This window comes from Mastigoproctus giganteus, chromosome 7 (assembly GCF_048544385.1).
Source record: "Mastigoproctus giganteus isolate SK-2022 chromosome 7, ASM4854438v1, whole genome shotgun sequence".
In the NCBI taxonomy this organism is placed as follows: domain Eukaryota; kingdom Metazoa; phylum Arthropoda; class Arachnida; order Uropygi; family Thelyphonidae; genus Mastigoproctus; species Mastigoproctus giganteus.
In genome coordinates, this window is record NC_143581.1 from 205,470,057 (window position 1) to 205,481,979 (window position 11,923).

General features: G+C 36.2%; 1 protein-coding gene across 3 annotated transcripts in view; it reads right to left on the minus strand.

The window, feature by feature from the left end:
- Positions 1–11,591, minus strand: part of LOC150083611 (uncharacterized) — a 344,088-nt gene extending 332,497 nt beyond the window's left edge. For all 3 annotated transcript variants that reach the window (XR_016547211.1, XM_090378089.1, XM_090378088.1), the window contains exon 1: positions 11,470–11,591. The gene's annotated coding sequence lies outside the window, so the exon portion shown is untranslated. The remainder of the gene's footprint in view (positions 1–11,469) is intronic.
- Between the last annotated feature and the right edge of the window lie 332 nt (positions 11,592–11,923).

Genomic DNA, 11,923 nt, shown 5'->3' on the forward strand with positions numbered 1-11,923 from the left:
ACAATTACAACACAGTACAACTGTGTTGTACATTGTGGTACAACACAGTTGGTTTGCGGAAAACAAAAAAGACCTGGGGATAAGCATGCATTTAGACATGAAGTTTTCTGAGCAGTGCAAACAGCCAGCCAGGCCAACTCATAGGGTTTTTTCAATTACAGGCATACCTCGGTTAACGTTACCTCTGATAACGAAGCCTCGATATAACGAAGTCCGCAATTTCAAGCCCCATTTAACATAAAAAAATATTCCATTTTTGTTTAATCACCTGAAATCTAAACAAACTGAAGAAATTACGGAAACCTTTGGGGCTTCTCGTGATTGGTTCGAGAAATTTAAAAAACGGGCCAGGATTCATAGTGTAAAATTAACAGGAGAAGCTGCAAGTGCAGATGTTGAAACTGCAAATAAGTTTCCAAAAAAACTAAAGGAAATAATTAAACGTGAAAATTTTCCACCAAATTTGGTGTTCAATGTTGACGAAAGCGGTTTGTTCTGGAAACGGCTACCAACAAAAAGCTTCATCTCTATTGAAGAAAAATCAGCTGCTGGGTTCAAAGCAGCCAAAGACCGTTTAACGTTACTCTTTGGATCAAATGCCTCTGGCGATTATAAATTAAAATTGTTATTAGTTTACCATTCAGAAAATCCGAGGGCGTTAAAAGGTAACATAAAAATGAACTTACCTGTAATATGGAAAGCAAATAGAAAAGCGTGGGTTACCAAGGAGTTATTTACTGATTGGTTTGTTAACCACTTTTGTCCTGAAGTAAAACGGTATTGTCAAAAAAACAACTTTGAAGAAAAAGCTCTTTTGTTGTTAGACAATGCTCCGGGACATCCTACTGATCTTAACACGTTGGACACATGCATTCCTGTCAAAGTTGTGTTTCTTCCAGCAAACACAACTTCCCTGATTCAACCATTGGATCAGAGAGTAATAGCATCATTTAAGGCTTATTTTCTGCGTCGAACATTAAGGAGTTTAACTGAACTAGAGGATAAAGAGGAAATGACAGTTAAAACTTTTTGGAAAAACTACACCATTAAAAACGCAATTGAAAACATTGATAGTTCTTGGAAAGAAGTCACTAAGAAATGCTTTACATGGAGTTTGGCGCAAAATATGGCCAGAAGTTGTACTAGAAGAAGAAAATAACATCCAAGAATTAGAAATGAAGTTATCCAGATGTCTCAATCAAATAGTTTTCGAAAATGTCGATGAAGAGGATGTTAGAAATTTATTGAATGCAGAAGATGATGGTTTTTCAGTGGAAGATTTAGAAAGCCTTGTTAGCAACGAAGACAAAGATAATGAAGGCAAAGTTAAAGAAGTTCCTGCCGAAAAAGTGTTAACAACCAAAGATTTAAAAAGGTGCTTAAATGATATTGAAAACGTTTTAAATTTTTTTAGTGAAAATGATCCTGACTTAGGAAGAAGTGTTATAGTTAAGCGATCAGTGTTAAATGCAATAACTCCGTATAGGCAATTGTTAAATGAAAGAGAAAAAAAGCATAAGCAATCAACTTTAACCTCATATTTTAAAATGTGATTTCACTTTGTATGTAAGTTGACTGTTTATTTAATAAAACTTTTCTTTGTTCGAAAAAAAGCTTTTCATTTTCTTTACGTAGGAACGTATCCCTATTCTGGCCATAGTATTTTTACCTCTGAAAACGAAGTTTCGCTTAACGAAGTAATTTCGTGGAACGCATCCTATTCGTTAATCGAGGTATGCCTGTATATAGAAAAATTTTGCCAGTAAGGTTAAGGATGGGATTTACCATTGTATAAGGCAATGGTTATGCCACATCTCAAACACTGCATATAAGTCTGGAAGCTCCATTTTAGGAAGAACGTGGATCTATTGGAAAAGGGGGAAGAGAAGACAAACAAGATTAGTGAGGAGGAACAAAAAGAGTACTCTTACCAATGAAGGATTCAGTTCTGCAAATTGTAGCATTTGAGATCTGATTGAAGTGTTGGGTAATAGATTGGATAAGCTAAATGATGGCATCTTTTCTCTTGCACAGACAAAACACACAAGGGGCAGTGTATAAATTTAAATTGAAGGATAGATGCACCGAAACATGCTTTCAACCAGAGGGTACTTGACTATTGGAACAACTTCCATCTGGTTGCATGAAAATAGGTAGTTTGAATAAATTTAGGAGGAACTAGACAAATAAGAAGGGATTGAGATGTAATATAGGAAAGAATTTTTTTTTTTGGCTGATGTATAAGTTCGCTTTCTCTCATCATTTGCCTTTACTAATACTAATTTTAATTCCCTGAACATTTTCCTTTATGTCTTTCATTATATTATATTTCCTTTATTTATATAGTAAACCCAGTGGCGTAGCTAGTGGGGCAGGGGGCAGTCCGCCCAGGGTGGCACTTTTCACGTGAGACAATTTTATTTTTTTGACAATTCTTTTATTTATGTTAACTTAACTTTTATTACTTAATTAATAATTAGTTTTTAACAACTATACTCACAACTAAAATAAATAAAATATAAATATAACAAAACCGTTATATTTCCCTACATACTATAATTCAAATTCTTAAAAATAAAACAATAAAATGCATGGCACGGTGATTGCTTTATTGGTTTATTGCTTAGACCGTGGCGGCTGTGTCTCAGCAGCAGCACAGTACAGTCAGTACACATTTGTGAAAATGTATTGTTTTGTTTTTTTCCTTCTAATTTTGCATATAACTAAGGCCATCGACAGGATAGCCTTAGTGAAGCTTTTGACTGTTTGTTATTTGGTTTTTAGGAGCATTAGCAACTAAGGCCATATTGCTCCGGGATATGCGGTGGTCATTCCCTGACCTTCCCGCATCCTCCGTATTTGGTGGTGATGGGCTCGAACACCCATCACCACCAAATTTTTCATCTTCTCAAAAGATGTGTTACTACGGTCTAATCAAGCGTGTGCTATGCACTGCTGCTCCTTCCCACCTGGCTACGGAGGACCCTTGGTTAATTAAGGACTCATCTCTAACAGATTCTCTCTACTCGCTCTCTCATAGATGTACTGTTTCTGCTGTATGCCTTTTCTACAGATACTTCATGGGCACTGTTCTTCTGAATTGGCTTCTATAATTCCTGCTCTTTCTTTCAAAACGGTCCAAACACTTGCCGCCACCAGCCAACATCCATTTACTGTCCAACTTCAAACCCACAGAACCAACTTTTCATCTTCCTCATTTATTCATTCAACTGCCGTTTTCTGGAACAACCTTCCTTCATACATATTTCCTGAAAATTACAATCTACAGAAATTCAAGTCCAATGTCAACAAATATCTTCTTTTGTCTTCTAAACCTCCAACCCTAGCACAGTACTAAGTACTATAGGTTCTAATACCTCTCGTGTTTGGGGTTCACAAGAAAAAAAAAAATTTCACCACAGAAGAGGAAGTTCATCAGGTGGTGCAATGTTGGTTACTGCATGTGGGGACAGACTTTTTCAGTACTAGTATTGATAAACTGATGCATCATTGGGCAAAGTGCATCAATAAAACTGGAGACTTTGTGGAGAAGTAGTGCATGTTCACCTATTTCTTGGTGTGTAATTTCAACTTCGTATTATTAAACATCATCAAGAGAAAGATGTGTTACCTTACTTTTCGGAAACCCCTCATAATACTAATAATTCAGGGGTAAAGGGAAGGGTTTTCGCTTTCGTAAAAGTGACAACAGTGGTCTCAGAGATTTTTTATATTCTAAACAGTGGGACCAACTAATGATGTTACCCATATCAAATTCTAAATGGGAAGCAACTAAGCTTTTTGTTCCAACTAAGAAATACTGTTCTAGGTTTAGGCCCAAATGGATGTCAGATGAACTAAAGAGACATGCGGCAGAGAAGAAAAATGTATGGGATGCATATAAATTATCAGGCGACACAGAAGCCTATAATAGATATAAGGTAGACTGCAATCAAGTCACAAAGGAGGCTAGGCAAGCGAAGGCAGATTATGAGAAATCTTTGGATTTCTCATAATGCAGAGAAAAACAGCAAAGACTTCTTTACTTATATTAACATGCATGCAAAGAAAAACAGCAAAGACTTCTTTACTTATATAAACATGCATGCAAAGAAAAACAGCAAATACTTCTTTACTTATATAAACATGCATGCAAAGAAAAACAGAAAAGACTTCTTTACTTATATAAACTCTAAAAGGAAAGGGATGAAACAGATTGGTCCACTTGATATCAGTGTTTGACGGTAGATCATTCTAAGATAGCTATTTGTTATTTGGTTTTTAGGAGCATTAGCAACTAAGGCCATATTGCTCTGAGGATATGCGGTGGTCATTCCCTGACCTTTCTGCATCCTCCGCATTTGGTGGGCACAGGCTTGAACCCCGGTCTAATCAAGAAGCGTGTGCTGCGCACTGTTGCTCTGCTCACCTGGCTACGGAGGCGCCATTCTAAGATAGCTGTCAAACTAAATGAGTATTTTGCATTTACATTCACACATGAGGAGTTATTCGAGGTGGAGAAAGCCAGATGTTTATCTAACTCTAACAGGGAGTTAAATAATTTTGTAATAACTGAGAACAAAGTGGAGGAGAAATTGTTGAAGTTAAACATAAGGCACCTGGGGTGGATGGAATCTATCCAGTTATATTAAAGGAGGTGGCAAAGGAAGAAAGCAAACCCTTAGCCATAATTATGAGAGCATCCTTGGACTCAGGGGAAGTTTCTATGGACTGGAGATGTACATATGTATCCATAATTCACAAAGGGGGATCAAAGGGTGACAAGTAATTACAGACCTCTTAGTTTTACTTCTGTTCCAGGGAAAATAATGGAGTCACTGGTTAAAGAAGCACTGCAGGGTCATCTACACAAGACTGTAGTAATAATTCAGACACAGCATGGGTTTGTTAAGAGGACGTCTTGTCTGGCCAATTTCATTGGATATTATGACATGGTCACAAAGGAACTAGATGCAAAAAATAATTTTGATATTATATACTTGGATTTCAGACACAGCATGGGTTTGTTAAGAGGAAGTCTTGTCTGACCAATTTCATTGGATACTATGACATGTCACAAAGGAACTGGATGTAAAATAAAATAATTTTGATATTATATACTTGGATTTCAGGAAAGCTTTTGATACTGTTACACATGGAAGACTACTGTACAAATTGGAGCAGTATGGCATTAACGGCAAGTTGCAACAATGGATAAAAGGTTGAGTGGGAGAGAGAGTTGTAATCAATGGACACTGCTCTTCCTGGACCAATGTTATTAGTGGTGTCCCCCAGCGTTTGGTGTTGGGCCCATTGTTGTTTTTTAATATTTATCAATGATACTGATGAAGGAATATCAATCTTCATGTCAAAGTTTGCAGATAATACAAAGGTTGGCAGGGTTGTTAATAACAGTATACTGCTACAACGGGATCTGGAAAAGTTGGGCAGATGAGCTGAAAAGTGGCAACTGAAGTTTAACTTTGACAACTAAAAAGTACTGACACTCCCCATCTTATGTAATACTCAACTTACGGAAATTTGACTTTATGCAAGTTTTTGCCAGCCGGTGAACTTAAAAAAAATTGTGGAAACGTATTTTGCATCCCATGGGAATAAATGGATTTATCATGAAAACATCGCAATGTGAACCCAATAACACATTGTTTTTTTTGTTTTTTTTTTTGTTAACTCTTTCCAAGACCTCGGAAGTAAAGATTTTCGCTATACAACTAATCTCTCTAAATCAGGGGTGGGCAACTTTTTTCGTCAGCGGGCCGAATGAAATTTTCGTATCATGATGCAGGCCGGAATAGATTGAACGATTTAATAAAAAAAATCAGAACCTAAAAAATGTTATATTACTTGAATTACCAAATTATTAATGTATTTTTAAAAAAAAATCTGAATGTCCAATTATCATTGAAAATGAGGCATTCGGCATCAATTTTTCTTTTTTTTTTTTTAATTGGCTCATTTTATGGGCTATAAATTATATTATATTAAAAATTATAAAAGGCATAAAACATAAAATATCTCGCACCAATATTATTTTTTTCAATAAGAAGTCAAACCCAAAGGAACTTCATTCGATCGATGTTACAATAATAATTAGGAAATAACTCTTTGACGCTGCGTAGAATCACTTGGTTACTGTTGTACTGGCCGCGATTCCCAATTGAACCGAATTAAGCCGAACGTTTACGGCGAGTGTAGTCAGGTATGGGGCCGGATTCAACATCGTCGCGGGCCGGATTTGGCCCACCCCTGCTCTAAATGGTCATTTTTATAATGAAAATTGCTACACTTTCATCGATATCATATGTTCCATTATATGAATCAATTTTGAACACCTTTGTGATATTTTTCAAAAACACGTTTCTGGAGGTCACGACCATAAAACAATAAAAATAATTTGCACTTTCTGGTTTATTGGGCTTTTCTGTTAGTGGAATCTATTATAAAAGGGTAGTAAATTCAGTCTTATTGCATTTGTGATAATACTGTTAACTGGAATTCTGTGAGTTTTTATGTTACGGTATTATGGTGAAATGTGTTTCCCTTCACTGAAATCTTCAATCATATAAAACAAATTTTCAGAATCTTCTCTTCATTCCTATTTACTTATAACAACAATGACAGGAAAGTGACCAACAGAAAGTTCAAGTGGTGGCAGTGCTAAGAAACCAAACAAAATTGATTTAGAAATGAAGATGAAAATGATTAAGTAAGAAGCTAGATAAAGTTTATCTAGCTTCTTACTTCTATTGCATCAGAATTAAGTCTCACTGCTTCAACAGTGAATGCTATTTCAAAGGACAGTGCACATATAAAAGAACATATTAGAGGATCAACGCATTTAAGATCAACAGTGATCACAAAACAGATTTCAGATGCTATATCGAAGATAGGAAAGCTATTAATAATATGTATGGAAAATTAGATTCAGAAGCAAGTGGCCCTGAATCTAATGGCCATTCAAGCAAAAGAAAGAAGTATTTATAAAGATGTTAAGGATAAGTACAGTGAATCCCAAGCCAAGTTTGTGGAAAGCAACAGGTGGTTTAATAGACTCAAGCATTGCAATGGTTTCCAAAACATGAAAGTATGTGGTGAAGTCGCCAGTGCCGATTCTACAGCAGCAGAGAAATTTTGTGATGTGTTGGAAAAATCCCTTCTAAATCTCCACAGCCCTCAAATTTCATAGCGGGGTGTTTATCAGCTGGAGAGTTAATTCTATGCCTGTCTCCTCTCTCTTTCTGTAATTTTATAATTTTGAAATTTTTGTAATTTTGTACACTTTGGTAATTTTTCCTGAGCATGAGATAAAAAAAATTGAATAAATAATTCTATTTACATGTTCGTCGAACATTTCTTTTTTTCATCAATCAAATTCAGCATGCATAGCTGCGAGTGCTGCATAAACATTTAGGGAAATTCTGACAGTTCTGCAGAACGCAACCCTTACATAAGTCGTGGAGTGGCTGTACTGCATATGGGTAGCAATAACCCCAGAGAAATGTACCAACTGGATGGGGTTACATTCAGGATAATGTAGAATGAAAAAGACCTGGGGGTAATTGTGCATTCAGATATGAAGTTTTCTGAGCAATGCAGAAAGGCTGGAAGAGCAGATCATGGGTTTTGTCAATGATATACAGGAATTTTGCTAGCAAGGATAAGGAGGTGATTATCCCCTTGTATAAGACAATGGTCAGGCCATAGCTTGAGTACTGCGTACAGGTCTGGAAGCCTAATTTTAGGAAGGATGTAGTTGTTAGAATGAGCAGAGAGAACAGCAAAAAGACTGGTGAGGGGAACAAAGAGTTGCTCTTATGAAGAAAGGCCTAAGTTCTGCAAATTGCAATGTCTGGAGACTAGGAACCTGCGAGGTGATCTGATTGAGGTTTATAAGGCCTTGAATGGTTTGAGCATGTGCAGTGCTGATTGGATTCTTCCTCTTGCTCAGATTATGAACCTGACAGGGCATAAATTAAAACTGAGGAAAGACAGTTGTAGAATAGACAACTACCCTGTGTGGAAATTTGCCTTTAGCCAGTGGGTGGCTGATTGCTGGAACAAGCTTCCATCTGTTGTCATAGAAGTCGACAGCTTATATAAATTCAAGGCTGAACTTAAAACTTTTGCAGTGAGTGGATAGGTGAAATGGGAAGTTTTTTTTTTTTTTTTTAGCTGATGCTGTATAAGCTTGCTTTCTTGCATTACATGCCTCTACTGATGCTAATAATTGCTACAAAAGAAACTGGTCCCAGCAACAATCTTCTCATTGTTAATCACATTTGAAATTCAACAGATGCAATCAAATCCCAAAGAGATAAAATCTTGCTGAAATCTTTTAACTAACACATACAGGTTTGTCTGTCTCACATTAATGGTTTCTCCGATGGAGAGCAAAGTTTTATTTATGAGGAAAATTAGTATTAAGTAGTGGTAAACAATGCAAGAGGGAAAGCTTGTACAGCAAAAAAAAAGTCCCCTTAACACCTGTCCATCCCCTCTGATAGTTTGTCTAGTACTTCTTTGAATGTATTCAAACTACCCACTCTTACAATACCAGTGGAAGTTTTTTCCAATAATCAACTCCACAATGGCTGAAGACAAACTTATGCAAATCTATCCAGCAACCCTACCTCCTAGATTTGAATTTATGCTCCCAGGTGTGTAATCTGAGAAGATGGATTCCATTGTGATTATTGAACTTACTCAATCCATTCAAAGCCTCAAACACCTTAATCAGATCTCCTCAGAGGTGCCTAGTTTCCAGGGCCCCACCTTCCAGACTGTAACCGAGAAGGCAGTGATTGACAGGTTTACCCCGTCCAGTCTCTGCGTTCCCCCCTTCTGTTACAAACGAATGTCACTTGATTTGATTGTAGAGGTAAATCCGAAATTATCATTTGCTAAGTGTCGTCATTGTGTGCTTGTGTTCCGTTATTATCGTGCTTTTGAATTATAATTTTAAGTTATTCTGCAGTTTTGATAATGAGTTATGTTTGTAAAACTAAGTTACACTTGAATTGTGAGAGCTGACCTTCAATCACATTCTCCAACATTTTATATTCTAAGAATTCCAAATGCGAAATTATCATTTGCTTAGTTTCGTCACTGTGTGCTAGTGTTCAGTTATTACCATGCTAGACCACCACTGACGAGGTGAGTTTTCTTTGTATTCATGTAGTTTTTTTGACAATTTCATTGTTTTTCCCAGTTATTCTTTTTATTGTATCAAAAAAAATATGAGAAAAAAAGCACTTTTGAACAAACATGCAGGAGCAATTCTCTTTGGTAATGCAAGTGGAATCATCTAATGATGTTCCGTCCCAAAAGCAGGAGTTGGGGGATACAGCTCCCAAGATTTTTAAAAAATAATCATTTCTTTAGACATTTTGTGCATTAAAGTGTTCAGTTATTATCGTGCTGTGTATATTGTGCTAGGCCAGGGCTGATGAGGTGAGTTTTCTTTGTAATCATGTAGTTTTTTGACGATTCCATTGTTTTCCCAGTTATTGTTTCAGTTGTCATTGTATCAAAAAAAAAAGCATTTTTGTGCACACGTGCATCAGTAATTCTCACTGGTAATACACACATAATCATCTAGTAATGTTCGGTCCCAAAAGTGGAGGTTAGGGGACAACAAATCCCACCAAAAATTTTAAAAAATAAGCAATTCCATTTTAATGCATGCAAAATCATCCAGTAATATGACACAAAAGCAAGGATTAGGGTCTGCAGTCCCCCACCAAAAATAAGCATTTTTGTAGACATTTTGTGCATTGAGCTTTATATCATTCTGTCACGGCGTGGATTTGTGTAGCATTTGAAATGTAACGGTTTGCTGACTATTACTGCCTCGTGGTCCACTGACGAGATGAGGCATAATGGTCAGTCTTTCCTATTCAATTTGTTTTTATAGCTTGTTCTACTCAGTTCTCTATTTTAACCTTCCTTCGCTATTTAAACTTAATTTCTGTACTGTTGGCAAGTTACATTTACATATGTGATATTTCACGTGTGTTTCGGAAACTGTCTATCATAAGGGGAGGGCACCGCTAAATTTGCATTTAATGTGTTCTAAATTAGTTATGTGATATTTCAAGTGTTTAGGAAACTGGTGCCTATCAATAAGGGGGGGGGGGGGAGCAGCTAAATTTTCATTTAATTAGGACTATTTTCTAAATAATGTTTCCCCAACATTATTCTAACCTTACTTTTGCATATTAAATTCTTCGCTCTACTGGTTTGCCACGCTAATGGCATACTTCCATTTCTTTTTATTGTAACATAATATTACAGTTTACGTACATTCATATATATATGAATGTACGTAAACTGTGTATATTAATAAATGGAAAAAATGCTTCTGTTTATTATGAACGCTGCTATAATGTTATTTTGCAATATTTCCAGGTATTAACATTCAGTTATAATAAAATCATAAATACCATTTTTAAAAATTTTAGTTCTTGTCTTGTTTCGCCTGTTTTACTGTTTTTTTTTTAATGCCTAAACAACCTTTTATTCATTACTGAAAATCATAAATTCTAACCCCCTAACGAAAGCCATGCGATCCACATAATATTCAGCAACAATAACACCGCGTTTCGTTTCCATTCGCGGTAGGGTAGTGGTCCTGGCGGTATGGTAGTTTCGCCACTGATTAATCGTAACTTTTGAAATCTACAATATCATTTTCAATTACTCCCATGTAGCATTAGTAGAGGCATACAATGCAAGAAAGCAAGCAAGCTTATGCAGAATCAGCCAAAAAAAAAAAACATTTCACCCCTCAATTTGTTCCAAATGCCTGTCCAGCTCAGCCTTAAATTTATTTAGGCTATCAACTTCCACAACAAAAGATGGAAGTCTGTTCCACCAATCAACTATCCGCTGGCTAAAAGCAAATTTCTCCACATCTATTCTACAACTGTCTTCTCTCAATTTGAATCTGTGGCCCCCCTCAGGTTCTTAATCTAAGCAAGAGGAAGAATCCCATCAGCATTCAGCTTGCTCAACCCATTCAAGACCATATACAGCTCATTCATAATAATACATTACAATACACCGCATTATCATGTAAGTGATCCCAGGCGCAAGAGTTTTCATAAACAATGTGTGCACAGACATTCACATGTATTTATTCAATACCTCACAATCCGTAATATTAATAGCTCCTACCTTCAATACCAAATGCAACGTAGCTGGCAAATTTATAATCAACCCAACGCATTTGCTATATTAAAATTCAGGAAGTCTAAAAATGAAGCATTATTTTTGGGAGAGATTTCAATTTATATGTATAAATTCAACTCTCTACCGTTCCCCAACCCCGGAGTTCTAGATATCAAAATTAGGATAACCGGTACTGGATCAGATCTCATCTTAAGGATGTGTGTGACTCTCGTAAAAATAATGAAATTCAATAAAGCATCACACATTAACGATACCTACCTCAATTCAATAGAACGAAAATCATAAATAAATATATATCATGAAATTATTCGTCTGCTAGCTTCAATGCTGCCACGAATAAGGCTATATTTCGTACCAACACGCATCAAACAGCTTGTCAATGTAGTGAATATCAATAAAAATGGCGTCTTAGTACCATAATGCATTGCGAACATCAAGTCAAAAAAAAAAAAAAAAAAGTCCTGCTTATTACTCTGTAATTATACAAGATAGAATACTGTGTGTTTACAAACAAATCTGATACTTTGGATTTTCTCTACACAGGATTTAGTAAATAATTCCGAATTGTACAAAGGCAGCTCAGTCTTCCCATACAGCATTACTGCTAGTACACAGTAGTAATATACTAGTAGAGTGCTAGTACTAATGCTGGTAGTTCGCTCCAAATGCTTTTCTTCCCTTTTGGAAGGGAGTTGGAGAGAGTAGGAACAAT